The 24,641-nt window shown below is 43.3% G+C and overlaps 1 protein-coding gene across 1 annotated transcript in view; it reads right to left on the reverse strand.

The window, feature by feature from the left end:
• Positions 1-24,641, reverse strand: part of CYB5R1 (cytochrome b5 reductase 1) — a 288,183-nt gene that overhangs the window by 238,379 nt on the left and 25,163 nt on the right. The gene's annotated exons all lie outside the window — the stretch shown is intronic.

The following is a 24,641-nucleotide window of genomic DNA, read 5'->3' on the forward strand; positions in this document are numbered from 1 at the left end:
CAAATAACGTCCCATATTCAATGTACTTGCCTCTTTATCCTTTGCACCATCAGGGCCTTTCCTCTGTTGCCTAAGATCCCCTCTGGTCACTTGCATACAAACAGAGACACAGTCCAGTTGCAACTTGAAACGTAAAACTTTTCTTTCCTCTTTTCACCGCACATCCTTTTCAGTTACAGCATCAGCATATACTTCCATACAGTCCACATTCTCTACTTTCCCTGTGCTTCTTTCTACGTCCCTCAGTACGTGCCTGGGTTGTACTGCCTCTTGCGGTATTGCAGCGTCCTCCCTGTCCAGACACACTGCACTTGGGGGTTCCCTTTTCCATTTCGCCCCGGATCGGATGGCATCAGCCCATGCAATGATGTGCGTCACCGTACTGTTCAGGACCTCTTCTCTCACTTCTGCTCCACACTGACGTCACACTGCTGCTTCAGGTGCACTTCTGTCCACTGGGCCCTGGATGGCTGGGTCCTTAGCTTTCAATGTTACTGAGCTACTTGGTAGCTCGGGCTCCAAGCCCACCTGAGCTCGGGCTCCCTAGCCCCTTCTCCCTCTATCCAGGAACTGTTCTATACTTACTTCCCATGTAACTCCTCCTATGTTAACTATTTACAGGGCTACTGCTACAAACTACACTGTGCCCCCTCTAGTGGCTAAACTGAGGCACTGCACTGTCCCTATGCTAAACATCCTATAAATAGCAGAACACATATATACATACAGCTCTGGCAAAAATTAAGAGACCACTTTCAAATGTGCCGTTTGTCTGATTTTTCTCTTTATAGGTATGTTTTTGAGTAAAATGTTAATTGTTCTTTTAGACTATAAACTTCTGACAACATGTCTCCGAATTTCCAAGCAATACATTTTGTATTTTTTTTCTGACAAAGAAAAATGGTCAAAATAAAAAACCCCAGTGCTTTCAGACTTCAAATAATGCTAAGAAAACAAGTTCATAATCATTTAGAAACAACAATACTAATGTTTTAACTCAGGAAGAGTTCTGAAATCAATATTTTGTGGAATAACCATGATTTTTAAAAACAGCTTTCATGCGTCTTGACATGCTTGCCACCAGCCTTTCACACTGCTTCTGGTGCAAAAATTTAAGCAGTTCTTCTTTGTTTTATGGCTTGTGACTATCTATCATCCTCTTGATTACATTCCAGAGGTTTTCAATGGGGCTCAGTTCTGAAAAATGGGCTGCCCATGACAGGGTTTTGATATAGTGGTCTCTCAATTTTTGCCAGAGCTGTATATACCGCTATACACAAAGGAAGGCTTTACAATAAAGGAGTATTTATATTAAGGAAGGGAGTTGAGTATCACACAGTCTCAAAACATCCCTTACAATTACACGACTATTTAACATTGTGGACGCTAGCGTTATTCTACTTCCTGATGAAACTGTGAGCGGCGGTGAAACGTGCATCGAGGTGCAACCTCAGCATGCTCTATATCCCACTCCTAATGAATGGCTACAGGTAATTTCAACTTGTGACTTTTTGCGGCTTCATCTGCTTGTTTGAGGTTCTAAAATACACTAGTATTATATTTTAGTTACTATGGCCTTTAACTGATTTGCTGAAACGGGCATTAAGATTTTTTCCAGGATCACCATATTGTGCATTTAATATATATATATATATATATATATATATATAGGATTGTATGATTCTCTTATATGCCATTTGTGCTTTCTGCACTGAAGCCGGATTGTACATTTTTGTGTAACTTTGGCCATTAAGTACACTATCATACTTTTACTTAAGCACTGGGGATTGCTCCTAGGCATATCCATTGATTTTGTACATTTATGCTTGACACTACTTAAAATAGATGATATGTGGATTTGTCCACTGGAGCTCAATGTCTGCTGCTTAGCCATATGGTTATTGTCCCAAGTAATTTAAGTTTTGTTTACTATATTTTGTCATTTATGTATGATATGTGTAATAAAATTGTCTCTGTTTCTATGTGCACCGGGCTGTGTCACATCCTGTGTGTGCAGTTGGAGACATGACGCCTGTGCAACCTGGACGACCTGGCGCTCACACCGCGCATGCGCCAATATACCCGTTCCTATAGGCTCTCCCGCCCCATGTGACATGTCACATGGGCTACTTTAAGGTCCTATTCCTCACAACATATCATCCCCTTGAGAAAGCGGCATTGTGCCAGCGAAACGCTTGTCTGGGAGGACATCTGGCCCTGGGATCTCCTCTCTGATACCTTCACTATCCTGGTAAGCCCGGATACTGGCGTCTTTGGTAGAGTTTTCACCTTGTTATTGGCAGTACGCTTTATAAGTATGGGTCACTTGGCCTGGGCTCCTTATACTTGTTGGGGATAGGTTTTCAGAGGGGTTGTCCTCTGTATGTTGTTGGTGCACTATGGTCACTTTATTACTATGTCTTTTAGATATATGCTTTTTCTACCTGAATAATATTGATTACCTTTTTAAAATAAATTTCACCTAGTACTCCTTTATTCTCCGGTGTTGCTGTGTAATAAAATTTGTATTAATTTTATTTGTTTTTTGATTGACTGTTTCTCTGATTTTCTGCTTTTGGTGTTTGTTCACTTTTATAGGAAGGGATCAATACTAATTTATTTGTGAGGAACTTTATTTGCTTTACTGCTATGGACTGACCTGAGATGGAGTGGTGGTGTTGCAACCACTAGGGGTCGGTACACAGGAGCTGCAATGTAGTTTAAAGGAGTAGCACATAGCGTAGTCAGGAATAGCCAAGGAGCTGATACACAAAGTGTAGTTAAATATGTATATTATGGATGTGTGACCAGCAGTAAATTAACATCTGTCCTTAGACTGCAGTGCTTTGCAAAGTTTTCAACTTTTGTTATCCTGAGAAAGGCAGTCTCCAGTCTTTCCAGGGGGCCTTTCTGACAACACACAAAGTGGAAACATTTCACACCTTCTCACTCTTTTGAAGAGAGGTGCCAATTACAGCCTGACACTATCCAATCTATGAGAAAGAACACACCAATACTGTTCAGAGGAAAATAATGTATTCATGGGTAAATAGCCTTGATCCAGTCACAAACCAAGGATTAGAATATTAACATGAGAGGCTGGTCTAGAAATCCGATCTCCAATTTAATCAATAAATTAAGCCTGTACACTTAGAAACCTGTTCACAGTGAGGGGCAGCCTAGCTGTTGTGCTCCATTTCATATTCCCCCCTCCCTCAGGTACAGAATACCAGACCGCATAGTTCAATATTTCTGTAAGTTTTCTCCCTTTTATTGTATCACTGTTTTTGCATATTTGTATGTCACTTTCTATTTCCATTGTTATATCCTTTTTATTGCAAGCACTGTACCTTTTCTATTAAAGCTTAAAACTTTAATAAGTTTGAACCTTGTATGCTTTAAAGATCCATAGCCTTAAAGTGTGTGATCCTGGTGATTCGCAGTAGTAGTAATTTTTCTGGGACTCATTGCCCGTGTATTCGGTGAGTGGTGGCAGCATGCATGAAACGGGGTGTGTGGTCTGTCGGGGTGTGAGCTATGCTCCCATTGCAGCATAGGACAGAGGTTGAATGCTGGACTGAGTGAGAGGAGATAGATTAACCCTTGCAGGTGCAACCTCAAGTCACGTGTGAGAAGTGGGTACGTGACAGGCAGTATAATCTTAGAATGAAGAAGCAGATGAAAAGAAGCTTAGCTAGATTCTGGTAGCTCAATAATCTAGCAAGGATAGGAGTGCAATTCCAGGTTTAAGTAGGGTGTTCAATCAGGGTGGAAACAATCAGGAACTCAGGGTGGAGACAATCAGAAATAACACAGGTACAAGTATCTGGGTTATCACAGAACGTTCCAGTGAGCTAAATAGTCCAGATGGAATAGCTGTTGCTTGGTACACAAGAGCTGCTGGGTTCGAGTCCTTACAGTACTCCCCTCCTTCCAGGATGGCTTCTGGACATCTCAGGCGCTGGCTTATTTGGATGTCTCTGCTGAAAAGCTCTTGTAAGCCTCGGTGCATGGACGTTGCCCTCCAGCTCTCATAAGTTATTTTCTGGTCCATAGTCCCTCCATTGCACCAAATATTGTAGTCTTCATCTAAATCTTCTAGCGTCCAGAATTTCATCCACAATGTACTCTTCTTCACCATGGACTTCTGGTGGATGAGGTGGCTGAGTTCCTCCTGGAAATGGGTTCTCACTAAATGGTTTGAGCATGGTTACATGGAACGCATGGAACGAATTTTAAGGCTGTTAGGAAGTTTTAAATGGAAATTAAGTGGGTTAATTTGTGCAGAAATTTGAAAAGGTCCTTTACCTTTTTTGACCCAATTTAGAAGATGCTACGTTCGTTTTCAGTCTTTTTGTAGAAAGCCAAACCTTGTCACTGACCTGAAGGGTAGGAGGGACTTTGAGATGTTTATCTTCTGCTTCTTCTATCTTCTTCCTTTGTAATATCTGAATTAGTTCTTTTTGAGCTTTCTGCAGCTCTGTAAGCCTGTTTGTAACAGGAGGAACCACTTCGGTTAACCCCTTCACTCCCAGAGCTCTTTTTGATTTTTGATTTTTGTTTTTCACTCCCCTTCTTTCCAGAGCCATAACTTTTTTTATTTTTCCGTCAATATGGCCATGTGGGGGCTTATTTTTTGCGGGACGAGTTGTACTTTTAAACGGCACCATTGGTTTTACCATGTCATGTACTCAAAAACGGGGAAAAAATTCCAAGTGCGGTGAAACTGCAAAGAAAGTGCAATCCCACACATGTTTTTTGCTTGGCTTTTTTGCAAGGTTCACTAGATGCTAAATTTAACCTGCCATTATGATTCTCCAGGTCATTACGAGTTCATAGAAACCAAATATGTCTATGTTCTCTTTTACCTAAGTGGTGAAAAAAATTCCAAAATTTGACTATAAAAGAAAAAAATTGCGCAATTTTCTGAGACTCGTAGCGTCTCCATTTTTCTTGATCTGGGGTCGGGTGAGGACTTATTTTTTGCGTGCTGGGCTGACTTTTTAATGATACCACTTTTGTGCAGATATGTTCTTTTGATTGCCCTTTATTGCATTTTAATGCAATGTCACGGCGACCAAAATAACGTAATTCTGGTGTTTTGAATTATTTTCTCGCTTCGCCGTTTAGCAATCGGGTTAATGCTTTTTTTATTGATTGGGCGCGGAATGCAGCGATACCTAATATGTGTATGTGGGATTTTTTTTATTGTTTTATTTTGATTGGGGCAAAAGGGGGGTGATTTGAACTTTTAGGTTTTTTATTTTTTTATTTTGTAACACTTTTTTTACTTTTGGCATGCTTCAATGGCCTCCATAGGAGGCTAGAAGCATGCACAACCCAATCGGCTCTGCTACATATGGGCGATGAGCAGATTTCCCATACGTAGCAGATTTACTGTTGTGCTTTGAGCGCCGACCACCACCACTCAAAGCCATCTGCCTGGAATAACCATGCAGGTCTCTATGAGATCTGTGGTTGTCCAGGCAATATGTCACCGACCCCCGATCACGTGACGGGGGTCGGCACTGAGCTCATTTCCGGCCCGGTGGCCAGAAGTGCCAATGAAATGTCAGCTGTCAGCTTTGACAGCGAGATTTAGGCTACTTTCACACTTGTGTTAGGAGGCGCAGCACATGGCCGCCATGCAGCTCCGCCCCCTGCTGCGCCCCCTCTGGTCAGCTCCTCCTATGGGTGCATGACGCTGCATGCGACCTGCATACCCTATCGTTAGCATTGGGTACGCAGGCTGTGTGCTGGTATGCTTTTGCTGGCACATGCACCCTTTTGACGGTGCGCCGACGTGCGCCAAATGCACCGTGTTGCATTTTGGTGCACTCGGCGCACTTTCAAAAGGGCGCTTGTGCCGGCAAAAGCATACCAGCGCATGGCCTGTGTAGCCAATGCTAACGATATGGTATGCAGGTCGCATGCAGAGTCTTGCGCCCATAGGAGGAGCTGACGGGAGGGGGCCCAGCAGGGGGCGGAGCTGCACGGCGGCTGTGCACTGTGCCTTCTAACCCAAGTGTGAAAGTAGCCTTAACTAGTTAATAGGCATGGGCGGATGGTGATTCCGCTCGCGCCTATTGCGGGCACATGTCAGCTGTTCATAACAGCTGACATGTCGTGGTTTTGAGGTGGGCTCACCACCGGAGCTCACCTCAAAGCGGGGGACCTTACCGATGATGTACTATTCCGTCATCAGTTAGGAAGGGGTTAAATGAAGGTTAGGAATAAATACTGGATACACGCTAACTGGACTTTGGAATGTAGAACTGTGTTTGGAAGGAAATTCTGCTGTTGCTAAATAGTCCACACAGTAGGTATCCTGTAGGTATGAAATAAAACAGCGCTGGTATTGTTCTAGGGTTTGGTTAGTTCTTTCAGTCTGGCCATTGGATTGAAGGTGGAATGCAGTAGATAAATTGACAGTAACTCCTAAAGCTGTACAGTAGTTTTTCTAAAATCTTGATGTAAACTGAACACCTCGATTAGAAATTAGAATGTCAGGAATTCCAGTCAACTTAAATATCTCTTTGATTATTAATTCAGTGAGTTTTTCAGCGGTAGCCATCTTTGTGAGCTAATCCACCACAACAAGAATAGCAGTCATTTCTTTAGATGGAGGTAGGTCCACAATAAAATCCATTGAGATTGGCCTCCAAGGCCTGGATGGAACTGAAAGAGGCTGAAAGCGTCCTAGAGGAGAAGATCGTGGATCCTTGTTCTGTGCATGTTAAACAGGAGGAAACATATTTTTTCACATCCTCCCTACAGTCAGGCCACCAAAAAGAACAAAACAATAGTTCTTGCGTTTTCTTAACTCCATGGTGTCCTACAAGTTTAGAATAATGGACAAATTTGAGGACTTCAAGTCAAGCAGATTCAGGGACATTTGATGGTTCTGTATCCAAAATCCCTCCTTAAATGAAAGATCGATGTCTTTAAAAGGATGGTTAAGAAAAAAGTCAGTTTGGTATCCATCTTTTGGATTTTTTGGAGCCCAGTATTCTCCCCAAAATTTTTTGGACATAGAATGGTACAGTCAGTGTTGGACCTCTCCCTGAGGTCCAGGTTCAGTAAATATCAGACAAAGCATCAGCCTTGCCTTTTCTTGAACCAGGAAGATAAGAAGTTTTAAAATTAAACCTGTAGAAAAATAAGGCCCAATGTGCTTGCCTTGCAGACAACCTCTCAGCTGTACGGATAAATTCTAAATTTTTGCGGCCAGTAAGAACAGTCACTGGATAATTGGCCCCTTCAAAAAGATGTTTCCATTCAGAAAAGGCAACTTTAACCCCTTTCTGCCAGATGATGCACTGTCCAAGCGATTAGCCTGCACAAAATGAGTGTCCCATAGTGGGACAAGGTGCAAAACTTAGAATTAAATAAAACATTTGTTTTAAATAGTTGTAAAAAAATTTAAAAAATAATACTAAAAAATCAATATTTATTCTAACATTAAATCAATATTTGAATAAAACAAATCTAATCAATAAAAGTACACATATTTGATATCCCCATGTCCGTAACGACCCTACCTATAAAACTGTCCCAATAGTTAACCCCTTTAGTGAAAATCATAAAACAAAAGCCAAAAACAATGCTTTATCATCATACCGTTGAGCGAAAAGTGGAATAACACGCGATCAAAACGGCGGCTATAAATAAATGTAATACCGCTCAGAAAATCATCTTGTCCCACAAAAAACGAGCCACCATACAGTGTCATCAGCAAAAAAATAAAAAAGTTATAGCTCTCGGAATAAAGCGATGCAAAAATAATTATTTTTTATATAAAATAGTTTTTATTGTATAAAAGTGCAAAAACATAAAAAAATTATATAAATGAGGTATCACTGTAATCGTACTGACCCGAAGAATAAAGCTGCTTTATCAGTTTTACCACACGTTGAACAATATAAAGGCCCCCCCAAAAGAAATTCATGAATTGCTGTTTTTTGTTCATTCTGCCTAAAAAAATTGGAATAAAAAGTGATCAAAAAATGTCATGTGCCCAAAAATGGTACCAAAAAAAATGTCAACTCGTCCCGCAAAAAACAAGTCCTCAAATGATTCTGTGGGCCAAAATCTGGAAAAATTATAACTCTCAAAATGTGGTGATGAAAAAATTAATCTATGCAATAAAGAGCATCTTTTAGTGTGTGACAGCTGCCAAACAAAAAAACCCGCTATAACCCTAGGGTTAGGGTTGGGGCTAAAGTTAGGGTTAGGGTTGAGGCTAAAGTTACGGTTAGAATTAGGGTTAGGGGTGTGTTGGGGTTAGGGTTGGAGTTAGAATTGGGGGGTTTCCAGTGTTTAGGCACATCAGGGGCTCTCCAAACACGACATGTGTCTGATCTCAATTCCAGCCAATTCTGCGTTGAAAAAGTCAAATGGTGCTCCTTCCCTTCCAAGCTCTTCCATGCACCCAAACAAGTGGTTTACTCCCACATATGAGGTATTAACCTACTCAGGGCAAATTGCACAACAACTTTTGGGGTCCAATTTCTCCTATTACCCTTGTGAAAGTAAAAAATTGGGGGTGAAAAGATCATTTTTGTGAAAAAAAACAAGATTTTTTTTATTTTTATGGCTCTACATTATAAATTTCTGTGAAGCACTTGGGGGTTAAAAGTGCTCACCACACATCTAGCTAAGTTCCTTAGGGGATCTACTTTCCAAAATGGTGTCACTTGTGGGGGGTTTCCACTGTTTAGGCACATCAGGGGCTCTCCAAACGCGACATGGCGTCCGATCTCAATTCCAGCCAATTTTGCATTGAAAAGTCAAACGGCGCTCCTTCCCTTCCGAGCTCTGCCATGTGCCCAAACAGTGGTTTACCTACATATATGGGGTATCAGCGTACTCAAGACAAATTGTTCAACAACTTTTGGGGTCCAATTTCTCCTGTTACACTTGGTAAAATAAAACAAATAGGATCTGAAGTAAATTTTTTGTGAAAAAAAGTTAAATGTTCATTTTTTTAATCATTCTAAAAATTCCTGTAAAGCATCTGAAGGGTTAATAAACTTCTTGAATGTGGTTTTGAGCACCTTTGTTAGGTGCAGTTTTTAAAATGATGTCACTTTTGGGTATTTTCTATCATGTAGACCCCTCAAAGTGACTTCAAATGTGATGTGGTCCCTAAAAAAATGGTTTTGTAAATTTTGTGGTAAAAATTAGAAATCGCTGGTCAACTTTTAACCCTTATAACTTCCTAACAAAAAAAAATTTGGTTCCAAAATTATGCTAATGTAAAGTAGACATGTATGAAATGTTACTTATTAAGTATTTTGTGTGACATATTTCTCTGTTTTAAGGGCTTGAAAATTCAAAGTTGGAAAATTGCAAAATTTTTGAAATTTTCGCCAAATTTCCATTTTTTTCATAAATAAACGCAAGTCATACCAAAGAAATTTTACCACTATGATGAAGTACAATATGTCACAAGAAAACAGTCAGAGTCACCAGGATCCATGGAAGCCTTCCAGACTTATTACCTTATAAAGGGACAGTGGTCAGAATTGTAAAACTTAGTCTGGTCATTAAAGGGAATCTGTCACCCTTTTTTTGCCCTATCAGCTGCCGGCATTGACATCAGGGGCTTATCTACAGCATTCTGTAATGCTGTAGATAGCTCCCCGATTTAACCTGAAATAGAAGAAAAACACATTAGATTATACTCACTGGAGGGGGCGGTCCGGTCCGATGGGTGTCGCAGTCCAGTCAGGCTCCTCCCATCTTCATATGATGCCGACCTCTTCTTCCCTTCCTGTAGTGGCTCCAGCACAGGTGCACTGCTCTGCCCTGTTGAGGGCAGAGCAGAATACTGCAGTGCGCAGGAGCCAGACCTCTCCCAACACCTGCGTACTGCAGGACTCTGCTCTGCCCTCAGCAGGGCAGAGCAGTGCACCTGCGCCCAAGCTACTTCAGGAAGGGAGAAAGAGGACGGCATCGTATGAAGATGGGAGGAGCCGGACTGGACCGCGACACTCATCGGACCGGACCGCCCCCTCCGGTGAGTATAATCTAACGTGTTTTTTTCTCTTTCAGGTTACATCGGGGGCTTATCTACAGCATTACAGAATGCTGTAGATAAGCCCCTGATTTCAATGCCGGCAGCTGATAGGGCAAAAAAAGGGTGACAGATTCCCTTTAACATGCAAACCACCCTTGGGGGTAAAGGGGTTAATAGCTAAAAGTTACTTATTTCCCATGTCATAGTTCTTTTCTGCAGATGACATAGTATTAGAAAGGAATGGACATGGATGAAGCTGCATTTTGTCTCCAACTTGCTGTGATAAAACGGCTCCTACCGCAGAGTCTAAGGAATCTAATTTGACAACAAACGGCAGTTCAGAATTTGGATGGACTAGTAATGGTGTGGAAGTAAAAAGTGTCTTTAGTTTATCAAAAGCCACTTGTGCCTCTGGAGACCAGAAAAACATTTTGGTTTTCTTTGTGAGTGAAGTAGTTGGTAAAATAATTTTTGAAATGTTTTTAGTGAATCTTTTGTAGAAATTTGCAAATCCTATAAAGCATTAAACGTCTTTTAAATGTCTTGGGTTAGGCCAGTCAACTACTGCTCTGATTTCAGAGGTATTCATGCTCAAACTTTCTGGGGAGATAATATATCCAGAAATTGAGTTCTAGTTTGCTCGAATTCAAATTTTTAGAGTTTGATATAGAGATGGCTCTTCTGTAGACGTTCCAGGACTAACTGGACATGCCTGCAATGCTCCTCCAAGGAATCTGAATATATAGGAATTTCATCAAGATAAACACCAACAAATCGATCCAAGAAATCTCAAAAAACATCATTTATGAAGTGCTGAAAGAGGCATTGCTAAGGCCGAAAGGCACAACCAGATATTCAAAATGTCCATATCTAGTTCTAAAGGCAGTTTTCCACTCATCTCGCGGGCAGATTCATATGAGATTATAAGCCCTTCTTAGATTGAGTTTGGTAAAAATTCTGGCAGAACTCAGTCTCTCCAGCAACTTAAGGGGTGTGGGTAGTGATTTTTAATGGTAATCTCATTCATATCTCTATAATCAATACATGGCCGCAGGCTTGAGTCCTTCTTTTCTACAGGGTGGGCCATTTATATGGATACACCTAAATGAAATGGGAATGGTTGGTGACTCAGATCGGCATGCTGAATTTGCAGAATGGGCAACAGAAAAATTGGAACAGAACCCTCAGTTTACACAGAACATTATGTTCAGTGATGAGGCACACTTTTTTGGGTGGGCCATTTATATGGATACACCTGAATAAAATGGGAATGGTGACAGTTTTCTTGCATAGGGTGTCTTGCATTGAAATCTGCTGCAGTGACCTGGGTACTGCGTTCACCAGACATCAAAACAATTTCTATCCGCTCCACACGTGTTAACCTCTGTGACATGTCAATGGCTGTAAAACAAAGAGAAACTTGGAAATAACTCATGAAAAAATAAAGTTACATTAAAGCCAAGCACACCATTGTTTTTCTTATGAAATTCTCAATACGTTTGATGTGTCACATGAACCTCTTGCCATTGAAAAAGATAAAGTTGGATCCAAAATAGCCGACTTCAAAATGGCTGCCATGGTCACCACCCATCTTGAAAAGTTTTCCCCCTCCCATATACTAATGTGCCACAAGCAGGATATTGATATCACCAACCATTCCCATTTTATTTAGGTGTATCCATATAAATGGCCCACCCTGCACTAAAAAACAAGGGTGTACCAGTTGGTGAAGAAGAAGGTTGACTGAAGCCTTTCTCTAAATTTTCATCTAGATATTCTTTTAGCACTTTCAATTCTGGCTTGGAAAGATTATAAATTTGCCCAAATGGAATGGATGCCATAGGAAGCAATTCAATGGGACAGTTGTAAGAACGATGAGGAGGCAGTTGATCGGCTTTCTTGTTACTGAAGACCTCACTGAACTGCTGGTACTGAGGTGGTAGTTTAGCATTAAATTGATGAGAAATCTCAGATAGTTGAATTTATTTGCAAACAGATGTATTAGCATGGCAATTGTTCATACAGTACTCAGAGGGAAAGGTAATGGTCCTCGATGCCCAGTTGATAGACGGGTTATGGATTGAAAACCAGGGAATTCCTAGAATAACTGGAAATTATTGAGATGAAATAAGATAAAAACTAACTGCTTTATGATGATTCAGTTCACTACAGATTTCAATTTCAATTGTCTCGTGAGTAACACGTACAGACGATAAAGGTGATCCATCTACAGTTTCCATATCGATTGGCATCAACATTGCAATGTTGTTGTGTCAAGCGTCAAGTGTGAATTGTAAACCCATGAAATTCCATCCTGCCCAGAATCTAAAATGGCAGAGCATTGTATTTTTTAGCTCCCAAGTATGAACTGTATGAGAACGACAAAATGAAAACATGGTGATTGCCCTTTGCCCTAATCCTGCATTGCAGATTAGATGGTCTGCATAACCTGATCTACCGTATATACTCGAATATAAGTCGAGATTTTCAGCCCAAAAAATTGGGCTGAAAGTCCCCCTCTCGTCTTATATTCGAGTCATATACAAAGGGGGTCAGAGAGGGAGGGGGGGCGGGGGTGTCAGGTCATACTTACCCGTCCTGACGCTGTGTCTTGAGCCCCCAGCTTCTCCCCGTGCTCTCTCTTCCTGCCTTCAGCGGTCATGTGGTGCCGCTCATTAAAACTCATGAATATGCGCATATTAATGAGTTTTAATGAGCGGTATCACAAGACCGCTGAATGCAGGAAGAGAGAGCGCGGAGAAGCTGGGGACTCAAGCGACAGCGTCAGGACGGGTAAGTACAGCGATACTCACCTGTCCTGTGTCCATGGCTGCTTGCTGCTGTCTGTCATCGGTCAGTGAGTTCAGACAGCAGAGGGCGCGGTGACGTGTTAGTGCGCGCCGCGCCCCCTGCAGTCTGAACGTCACTGACTGATGATGTGGCAGATAGCGGTGAGCAGCCATGGACGCAGGACAGGTGAGAATCTGACACCCAGCGACGGAGAGGTGAGTATGTCATTTTTTTTATTTTTACATGCAGCAGCAGCATGGGGGCAGCATCTGAGGGAACAATCTATGGAGCTATTTATGGGGGCAGCATCTGAGGGAACAATCTATGGAGCTATTTATGGGGGCAGCATCTGAGGGAACAATCTATGGAGCTATTTATGGGGGCAGCATCTGAGGGAACAATCTATGGAGCTATTTATGGGGGTAGCATCTGAGGGAACAATCTATGGAGCTATTTATGGGGCAGCATCTGAGGGAACAATCTATGGAGCTATTTATGGGGGCAGCATCTGAGGGAACAATCTATGGAGCTATTTATGGGGGCAGCATATGAGGGAACAATCTATGGAGCTATTTATGGGGGCAGCATATGAGGGAACAATCTATGGAGCTATTTATGGGGCAGCATCTGAGGGAACAATCTATGGAGCTATTTATGGGGGCAGCATATGAGGGAACAATCCATGGAGCTTCTTGTGGGGCAGCATATGGGGGAACAATCTATGGAGCTTCTTCTGAGGACACCATATGGGGGAATAATCTATGGAGCATTTCCCACCCTAGACTTATACTCGAGTCAATAAGTTCTCCCAGTTTTTTGTGGCAAAATTAGGGGGGTCGACTTATACTCGGATCGACTTATACTCGAGTATATACGGTAATCATTCAAAAAGGTCTAAATTGCTTGCAATTTTGACATTTGTGAAGGCTATGGTCCTTTTATTAGGACAAATATTGGTAAAATATCCTGAGCCCCCATAGTAGAGGCATAAATTCTCTGTACGTCACCTCTCCTCTATTGCAGAGAGAGCTTTTCAGATGACATCTACTTGCATAGGGTCAGGCATGCACATTTTCCATTTCCTGTTGTTTTTTAATGCAGATTGAGTAAAAGAGTAGTTAGAGTTGTTTCCAAATACTTGCAGTCTTTCCTTTCTTCATTCAGTGATTCTCTGATCATTTCAGATGCACAATTGAATAAAGTCCTCTAAATTATCAGGGGTCTCGATCCTAGCAACTTTATCCTTTATTAGCTTTGATAATCCTCGGCAAATTTGACTCCTCTTGACATCTAAATTCCATGTAGTGTCTGCCACTCAGCGGCGGAATTCGGAGGGATATTACGCTATAGAATGCTGCCCTTGACGTACAGTCATGGCCAAAAGTTTTGAGAATGACACAAATATTATATTTTCACATGATCTGCTGCCCTCTGGTTTTATGTGTGTTTGTCATATGTTTTTATCACATACAGAAATATAATTGCAATCACATTATGAGTAACAAAAGGTTATATTGACAGTTAGAATGAGTTAATGCAGCAAGTCAATATTTGCAGTGTTGACCCTTCTTCTTCAGGACCTCAGCAGTTCTCCCTGGCATGCTCTCAATCAACTTCTGGATCAAATCCTGACTGATAGCAGTCCATTCTTGCAAAATCAATGCTTTAATTTTGTCTGAATTTGAAGGTTTTTGTTTGTCCACCCGTCTCTTGATGATTGACTACAAGTTCTCAATGGGATTAAGATCTGGGGAGTTTCCAGGCCATGCTCCCAAAATCTCTATGTTTTGTTCCCTGAGCCATTTAGTTATCACCTTTGCTTTATGGCAAGGTGCTCCATCATGTTGAAAAAGGCATTGTTGATCGCCAAACTGCTCTTGAACGGTTGGGAGAAGTTGCTCTTGGAGGACATTCTGGTACCATTCTTTATTCATGGCTGTGTTTTTAGGCAAGACTAAGAGAGAGCCCATTCCCTTGGCTGAGAAGCCACCCCACACATGAATGGTTTCAGGATGCTTGACAGTTGGCATGAGACAAGACTGGTGGTAACGCTCACCTGGTCTTCTCCGAATAAGCCGTTTTCCAGATGTCCCAAACAATCGAAAAGGGGATTCATCGGAGAAAATGACTTTACCCCAGTCCTCAGCAGTCCACTCCCTGTACCTCTTGCAGAATATCAGTCTGTCCATGATGTTTTTTCTGGAGAGAAGTGGCTTCTTTGCTGCCCTCCTTGAGACCAGGCCTTGCTCCAAGAGTCTCCGCCTCACAGTGCGTGCAGATGCACTCACACCTGCCTGCTGCCATTCCTGAGCAAGCTCTGCACTGCTGGTAGCCCGATCCCGCAGCTGAAACACTTTTAAGAGACGGTCCTGGCACTTGCTGGTCTTTCTTGGGCACCCTGGAGCCTTTTTGGCAACAAGGGAACCTCTCTCCTTGAAGTTCTTGATGATGCGATAGATTGTTGACTGAGGTGCAATCTTTCTAGCTGCGATACTCTTCCCTGTTAGGCCATTTTTGTGCAGTGCAATGATGACTGCACGTGTTTCTTTAGAGATAACCATGGTTAACAGAAGAGAAACAATGATGCCAAGCACCAGCCTCCTTTTAAAGTGTCCAGTGGTGTCATTCTTACTTAATCATGACAGATTGATCTCCAGCCCTGTCCTCATCAACACCCACACCTGTGTTAATGGAGCAATCACTGAAACGATGTTAGCTGGTCCTTTTAAGGCAGGGCTGCAATGATGTTGAAATGTGTTTTGGGGGATAAAGTTAATTTTCTAGGCAAATATTGACTTTGCAAGTAATTGCTGTTAAGCTGATCACTCTTTATAACATTCTGGAGTATATGCAAATTGACATTAGAAAAAATGAAGCAGTAGACTTTGTAAAAATTAATATTTGTGTCATTCTCAAAACTTTTGGCCATGACTGTAGGTTATGCAATTTGGTTTCAGCTGTAGCACAGCGAATCGGGTCATCAAACAATGGATCCATAGCTGTGATAAAGGAAACTAAGTTGTTAAGAAAGTCAGAATTCTTTTCCACATATGGTGAGATCCATGCAAGAGCCTCATCAGTTAGGGGATTCATGATGAACAGAACCTTTTTCCTGTCACTGGTAAACGGAGAATGTTGCATCTGAAAACAGATGCAGCACTGATTTAGAAATCCATGGTAATGATAACGATCCCCAATGAACTTTGCGGACAGCGGCGTGAGGGCATTTTGTTCCGTGTAAATCCAGAAATTGCCTCTGTAACTCAATTTCTTTGTGCTGACCCAACACCTGAGTTTGCAACTTAGAAAATTTGTCTTGTTATGTGACCCCAAAATTCTGAAGTTCAGCAACTTATTGCCTCAGTTGGGCTGCAACCGACTCCATTTTGTGCGCAAAATTATTCTGTTATTGTTTGACCTGGATTGGAGTAGTGGTATAGCAACCAATAGGGGCAGCACCGGCAGGAAGCATAGTCAGTGATAGCCAAGGAGTCAATACATGGAAGCAGCAGTATAATCTTAGACTGAAGCAGCAGGTGAAAGCAAGCTTGGCAAGAGGCTGGTAGCTCAATAATCTCACAAGGAAGGGAGTGCAATGCCAGGTTTAAATAGGGTGTTCAATCAGGGTGGAGCCAATCAGAAACAACACAGGTACAAGTATCTGGGTTAGCTTGTAGTTGTCCAGCAAGCTGAATAGCTCAGAGAGAAAAGCTGCCTCCTTGTTCACCAGAGCTGATGGGTTTGGTTCCTGACATCTATCTTCCTGTTAACTGACGTTTCTTAATTACATTTTGAACTGAGAAAAGGGCAAATTGAAAATGCTTTGCTATTTTCTTACAGCCTTCTCCTGCTTTGGGGGCTCCACCATTTTCATTTTCAGACTGCTAGACAGCTGCTTAGGCCTCTTTCACACATCAGGTTTTCGCCGTCAGGCGCGATCCGGCGCTTTTGACAGAAACCGGATCCGGCGAAATGCAATGCCGGATCCGGTTTCCCCCCATTGACTTGCATTTGCGCCGGATCGCGCCGGATGGCCATGCGTTTCATCCGGTTTTCGCCGGATCCGGCAATGTGTCGCGATCCGGCGTCTGGAAAAAACGGCTACTGTAACGTTTTTTGTCTCCGGCGAAAAAGCCGGACACGCCGGATCCGGAGCGTCCTGCTTTTTCACACAATGAAAGCCTATGAGCGCCGCAATGCGCCTGATCCGGCGAAAGCCGGATCCGGTGGCCGGATCCGTTTTTTTTGGTCTGAGCATGCTCAGTAGCTCTGCCCACAAGACATATATAAAAGCAAGACAGTGGGACCCACAGCCACACCCAACATGCCACCCAAGAAAGCAACCAAGCGCAGCAGGAGAAGGCAGGAGACCACTGCAGCACCATCAGCACCACCACCACCCCAAATGGAGCAGCAAATGGAACATGCTGAGGAGGGGAGGCCAGCAGCAGATGAGAGACGGTAATTATCAAATCCCCCATTCCTCCAAACTAGGGCTATTGAATATCAAGATATTCATTGGCCCTTTGTTTCTCTTTATTCAACAGCCGCCCAATAGATGCAGCAGCAGCAGCAGCAGCAATGGCAGCAGCTGGAACACCACCCACAGGCATGGAGTGTGGCCACCAGGAAGACAGCACATCATCTTCTGGGAGCCCTCCCTCGCATCGTCAGCGTTTGACGGTAAGTTTTTATTTCCAAAATCCATCATCTCTGTAATATACGTCTATTCATTGCCTTTTATTTCAAAACAGGATTCACAAGATGAAGAGGAGCTCCCAGAAGAAGAAGGAAGGGGTGGACAGACACTTGGAGTGGGCTCACAATTGGTAAGTTTTTTGCATCAAACGCAGAAACACAACATCACACTACACACAACACATAGAAAACAATGTTCTGCAGACCACACACAGCAAACAAATGCCTACATCCAAAGACATAACATTTTTTGTTTTCTTCTCTAGTCTTCCCAATCTGGTACTCGGCCAAGAGGTCCTCGCAGTGCCTCCCAGGGTCGTCGGCGACAGCAACGCGGCGGTCACCAGCGTGTAAGTATAAATATTTTTGCTTTGTTTTTTTGCACTTTTTATTTCATTTCTTTTGTGGAGGCTAATTATGTTATTTTTGTCTTTTTCTTTAACAGCCTTCACAGCGTGCTCCCGACTCTGACGGTGAGGATGGAGGGATTGATGTGGACCGCCTCATCGATCTCGTCAGAGAAAGGGAGCCGCTCTGGAATATGGCTGACCGCCGCCACGCTGACCTTATCGTTACCCGACGACTCTGGGAGGAAATCTGTTCGCTCCTTGTGGGCCGCTGGGAGGACCTCGATGTTCGGGCCTAGATTAAAGAGCGTAAGTATATACAGTACCGGTTGCTTGATGTAAACCAGTGTTTCCCGAACTCCAGTCCTCGTGGTCCCCACGGATCATGTGTTCAGGATTTCTATTTACTATGGAAATCCTGAAAACATGACCCCTGGGGACCATGAGGACTGGAGTTTGTGAAACACTGATGTTGTATACTAACCACTCCTTTCTCGTTTCAGGGAACAGAATTGTGAATCGGTGGCGGTCTGTGAGGGATCGTTTCAAGAAGGAGTTCAATAAAGAGATGCGGGCCCCGAGTGGATCTGGAGGACGCAGGAGCAAGTACAAGTACGCACAAGCCCTGTCATTCCTCCGGGAAACAATGGTCACTAGAAGGTAAATATTACACACCACATGTGAAAAAAAATGTTAGATGTAACTTTTTTTTTTTCAGCCAGGGCCATACCATGTCAGTATTTTAATTGTTTTTTTTTCTCTTTATTCCACAGCACGGTGAGCAGCACTCGGGAGCCTGCACGATTGGACCCTTCTGAGGCGATCCCTGAGGAGACCGGCACCGAGGGACACTTCGACCGCCCCGGTACATCTGCACCTTCCCAGCCTTCCCACACATTCGACCCATCTGTCCCATCCACCAGCACAGGAGCATCGTGGCCGCCTACATTACATGAAGCTGCTGGTGAGGAGATCGCTTTCCCTTTTACCCCACCCTTCTGCCCCTGCCACCTCTAGTACACCTGCGGGTACTGGGCGGCAGCGGCAGAGGGGTCAGGAAAAGAGTTATGCGCCAGAGTTCTTGCATCTGAATGCATCTTTCCAGAACTGTCTAAAAGTCTTGTCAGAGCAAATCTCCGCAGGCTTTCAGCAGATCAACTCCAGCATTCTGGAGGTGAAGACACTTCTGCAAACCATGCATTCAGAAGCAAGAACTTCGCCAAACCACACCTTTTTCAGGTCTGTTGTGGAGCGCATGGCAACACTATCTCCTACCCAGCAGATGCATGTAATGCATTCGTGCCACGGTGCTCTACAGCAGGTTACCTCCCAACCTCCACCTCCCACCACTGTAGTTCCTCCACCTGCACCCCCTCCAGCCACTTTCCATCCTCCCCCTCCTATTACATCTGCACCCCCTCCAGCCACTTTCCATCCTCCCCCTCCTATTACATCTGCACCCCCTCCAGCCACTTTCCATCCTCCCCCTCCTATTACATACCAGCAACCTCACCAGTACCAGCAACCTTCCCAGTACCAGCAACCTCCCCAGTACCAGACATCTCCCCACTTCCAGCAACCTGCCCCGTACCAAACTCCTTCCCCGTACCAAACTCCTTCCCCGTACCAAACTCCTTCCCCATACAACTTTCCATCAACATCATCTGCTCCTACAGTCCCTGCTCAACCCTCCACTCCACCGCCCACCACCTCTTCTGCCTCCCACATGTCCACCCATTCTGTAGCTTTTTCCACACCATCACCTCTAACTGTTCCTTCCCCACCACGATCTCAGTCCTCTCTCCACACTCCCAGTGTCGAAGTGTCCCGCAGCCCCTCCAGCAGTATTTCCACCCCACACTACACAGATTTATGATGTATTTTGTAATAAAAATGCCCTGTTGGTTTCAAACCTTTATTAAAAAAGTTTTTTTAACTTTAAAAACAGTTTACAAAAAAAAAATATTTTAAATAAAAGTTAAATTATTGTTTACACTGGTTGTCTGTCATTTCTTTCTGCGGCGAAATATGTTTAAAAAAAAGGTTAAATACAGGGTATTTAAAAGGTAAAAAGGTATTCAAAACCAGGTATATAACTGTGGGTAAATTTTAGCTTTTTGCCACAGTTGTGTTCCTGGTTGTGTTTGAAGCAAAGTATTTCACCTGAAAAGTTGTGTTTATTGTTGGTGATTTCCTAACAATGTACACAACTTTTGTTAAAAGGTGAAATACTTTGCATAAAACACAACCAGGTACACACCTGTGGCCTAAAGCTAAAAATAGTAAGACCATGACAAGGTATATACTGTTGGTCAAGAAGGTACACAAGTTTGGTTAGGGCACAAATCTTTCACACTCTGTCATCCTGCCAGTGTACTCTGCCTTGAGGTGAAATAAAATATAGTGCAAAATTGTCCCTCATTACTGAAACCGTCACAGAACTTCTAGTGGTAATATTTCCAATGACAACATCCATCTTCGCCAGTAACTTGCTCTTCTCTCCAACCTGCACTTTCTCCTCTACAACCTGTCAAAGAAGGGCTGTAGGAACATGCTATATATAGTTTTCCAGTAGCCAATCCCGTTCGGAAGGCCACAAGGGTCAATTTTAAAAACCAGATCCGGCGTAATCCGTCGAAAAACGGATAGAAAAACGGATGAACCGGATGAGACTGATCCGGTTTTGTCTGTCAAGAACAAGACGGATCCGGCAGAAAACCGGATCCGGCACATCAGGTTTTACAAAACATTTGCCGGATCCGGCATTCCGGCACGACGCCGGATCGCGCCTGACGACGAAAACCTGATGTGTGAAAGTAGCCTTAGAAGAACCCATGGCTGCTGTTTTTTGGCACAAGTTTAGTGGAGGCGGCTGGGTTTTATAAAGCTGGGAAATTTGCATCACCTTGCCTTTCTTAATGAAGATAGTGAACAAACCATAACCCTAACAGGTTAATTAAGGTCTGAAAACTTTTCAAAGTTATCTGAGTACACAAATTTCCAAGGGTGCCCAAACTTTTGCATTGGTCCATTTTCCTTTTTGCAATTTTTAAAATGTAAGAAATGACAATATATACAGTGGCTTATGAAAGTATTCACCCCTTTTTTAACATATTGTGTTACATTAAACCTGTGTTAAAATATTTTTGTAATCTGATTTGCGTGTGATGTATCAGCACTAACACTAAATAGTCTAAGTTAGGCTACTTGCAGACTTGCTTTACCAGGCGCAGCGCTCAGCCACCGCTAAGCTCTGCTCCCCTGGCTGCGCCCCCTCCGGTCAGCTCCTCCTATGGTCTCATGACGCTGCATGTGATCAGCGTACCCTATATTTAGCGTTGGATACGCTGGCCGTGCTCTGGCATGTTTTTGCTGGCGCATGCGCCTTTTTTGCACTGCGCTGACATGCGCCAAAAGGAACTTGTTGCATTTTTGTGCGCTCGGCACAGCGCAAAAAGGGCGCATGCGCCGGCAAAAACATACCAGCGCACGGCCAGCATTCCCAATGCTAAATATAGGGTACGCTGATCGCATGCAGCGTCATGCGACCATAGGAGGAGCTGACCAGAGGGGGCATGGCCAGGAGCGGAGCTTAGTGGCGGCCGAGAGCTGCGCCTGGTAACGCAAGTCTGAAAGTATCCTTAGTGAAGTGAGAAAAATAGTCATAATTAAATTTATGGCATCAAATAACTAAAAATTTGCATGTACATGTGTATTCACTCCTTTTGCTCTCAAGCCCCTAAAAATTCTGGTACAAGCAATTACTTTCATATGTCACATCTTTAGTGAAAAGAGGTCCACCTGTGTGCAATCTAAGTTTGACATGGTCTGCCAGTATATGCCGAAATGTTCTGAAAATCCACAGAGGCTGCAACACGTGTCATGATCCCAGTGCAGGTTTTGACCTGCACGTCAGGGGTTAATGTCTTGAGCTCAGTTCAGGCTTTGACCTGCACACCTGGGGTTAATTATTGTGGCCTCTCTTTGGTTCAGGCAGAGCTTTTTATTGCCCTGAGATACTCCAATCCCTGTCAGTTATACTTTCGCCCTTGGCATTGTGTGGTGACCCCTGAGTGTGTTTGTGCTGTGTTCTGGTTGCTTGATTCTCTGTGTATGACTCGGTCTGTTCTCTGGATATTGCTTTGGATTCTGCTTGGTACCTTCTATGTCTGTTTGGTTTTGACATCTGCTTGGCCCTGACTATCCGTTCTGTCTCATCCCTGGTACTTTACTGATATCTCTGTGTATGACCTCCGTTTTGCTTGACTCTGAGTATTTCTGTATAGTGTCCTGACATCTCTGAAAGCAGGATGCTAAGCCCCGCCCCTTGCAGTCACATGACCGTTGGTCCTGTGACTGCTTGCTAAACTTCAGCATCCACAGGTCCTGTGTATCTGTACTTTCCGGCTGTACCTGACACCGGGCCCCCCTCCAGTGTGGGTGAGTCCCTGCTCAGTGGAGGCTGCACGCCGGCGCTGACAGGATCCTGAAAACACGATTAAGCAAGAGGCACCACTAAGCAAACAACACCATGAAGACAGAGGAGATCTCCAAACAAGTCAGGGACAAAGTTATTGAGAAGTACAAGTCAAGGTTGGGTTATACAAAAATATCCCAATCCCCAGAGCTCCAACAAATCCATTATCATTAAATGTAAATAACATGGTACCACAACAAACCTGCCAAGAGAGGGCCTCCCACCAAATCTCTCAGGCCGGGCATGGAGGGGAGTAATAAGAGAGGCAGTACAGAGACCAAAGGTAATCCAGAAGGAGCTACAGAGTTCTCAAGCAAAGACTGAAGTATCTGTCCATACAACCACAATAAGCCGCACACTCCATAGAGTTGCCTTTATGGAAGAGTGGGCAGAAAAAGCCTTTACTTACACGCAAGAATTATAAGGCTTGTTTTAAGTTTGACAAAAGATATGTGGGAGACTCCCTAAATGTATGAAGGATGACACCAAAATTGAACTTTTTGGTCACGAAGGTAAGCACTATGTCTGGCAACAGACCAACACAGCTCATCATCCCTAGAACACCATCCTCACAGCGAAACATGGTGATGGCATCATCATGCTGTGGGGATGTTTTTATGAAGCAGTGACAGGGAAAATAATCCGAGCTGAGGGGAAGATGGATCATGCAAAATACATGGATATTCTTGAGCAAAACCTGTTTCAGTCTGTTGATGATTTGAGACTGGGACGGAGCTTCACCTTCCAACAAGACAATGATCCAAAGCATACTGCTAAAGTAATGTAAGGAATAAACAGTTCATGGGGATGCAGTGAGTAATCGGAGACAGAGAAGGGGTTAACAAAGATTTACTGAACAGGCAATAACAAGTAGTACTCCACGCAGGGAGGAAAAGACAATCAGAAAAAGAATATACAAAAAAAGACAACCTTTCTGTTGCAGTTCTGGCAGCGGAAAAGCTGGAAAATCTCTTGGCGGTGTCTCAACTGATGTACAAAGTCTCTGGCTCTGCTACGGAGATACGGGTAGCACTGACATCTGACAGTGCTGATGGATTCAGTTCTGCTTGACTTGGGTGCGCTGAAACATGGAAACGGTCCTTTATGTGGATTCCTCAGAAATGGCGCCAGACACGGGTCGTGAGCATGTGTACAGGGCGCAACAACCCGCGGTCTTATGGAGAAGTCTCTAAGCAGTTTGTCCGGTGTCTCAGGTAAAACAGGGGTATCCAACAGTGCGGGAACAGACCGTAACTTAATAGCGTCACGAGAAGTCTTAAGGTCAGCACACTGAGGTATGAGAAAAGTGGCGAGTCAACCATCTCCTGTCGCCTTCCCACCAAGTCTGACCGCTTCTATGCTCATGTCACCTTATATACCCCGTGCACCCTGCTGTCTGACAGAAAGGTCTCTCCCTATCAGAGGAAACCTCCCCCACTAACAGTGGTGACAGCCCAGATAAATCCAGCCTTAAAGAGCACCGCACACTGCTGACTCCGCATTGACTCATCTTCTTACAGTAACACTTGAGTTGTTTAAGGGGAATCATGTAAATGTTTTGGAGTGGCCTAGTCAAAGGCCTGACCTTAATCCCATTGAGAGTCTGTTGTTAGACTTGAAGATCGCTGTTCACCAGAAGAAAACTTTTAACTTGAAGGAGCTGGAGCAGTTTTGCCTTGAGTAATATGAAAAAATCTAAGTGGCAAGGTGTTGAAAGCTCATAGAGAGTTATGACATGCAACTTGCAGCAGTAATTGTTGCAAAATAAGGCTCTACAAAGTACTCACTTTATGGGGAGTGAATAGTTATGCAAACTGAAATTTTCAGTTATTTTGTTCTATTTGTTGTTTGATTCATAATATAAATAAAAGCAAATGTTCACAATAGTAGGCATGCTCTTTACATGAACTGATGCAAACCATAAAAAAGTGAAATTCCAAGGATGATGAAAACTTTCGCAAGTCACTGTTTTTTTTTGCCTAAAATATAAAGGAAATGTGACATTTTTAACTTTAGCCCTTTTATAGATCATTTCATCTTCAACTTGCTCAAACTTTTACATGTCACTGTATATGCGGACACCGTATGAGGAGCGAGGGGAAAAATGTATGCTGACAAAGTATGGGGAGCGAGGGTGATGGTATAAATGTGGACACAGTATGGGGAGTTGGGGGATGTGTGAGGAGGCAGTATATAGAACAAGTGGGTAAATATGTAAGGAGTATGGTTAGCAGGGGACATATGAGAGGGGGCAGAATGAGGAAGGAGGGGAAAATTCATGAGGAGACTATGGAGGTGAATAGTGTGA

Source organism: Dendrobates tinctorius, unplaced genomic scaffold (assembly GCF_039654945.1).
Source record: "Dendrobates tinctorius isolate UK_male_01 unplaced genomic scaffold, ASM3965494v1 ptg000127l, whole genome shotgun sequence".
In the NCBI taxonomy this organism is placed as follows: domain Eukaryota; kingdom Metazoa; phylum Chordata; class Amphibia; order Anura; family Dendrobatidae; genus Dendrobates; species Dendrobates tinctorius.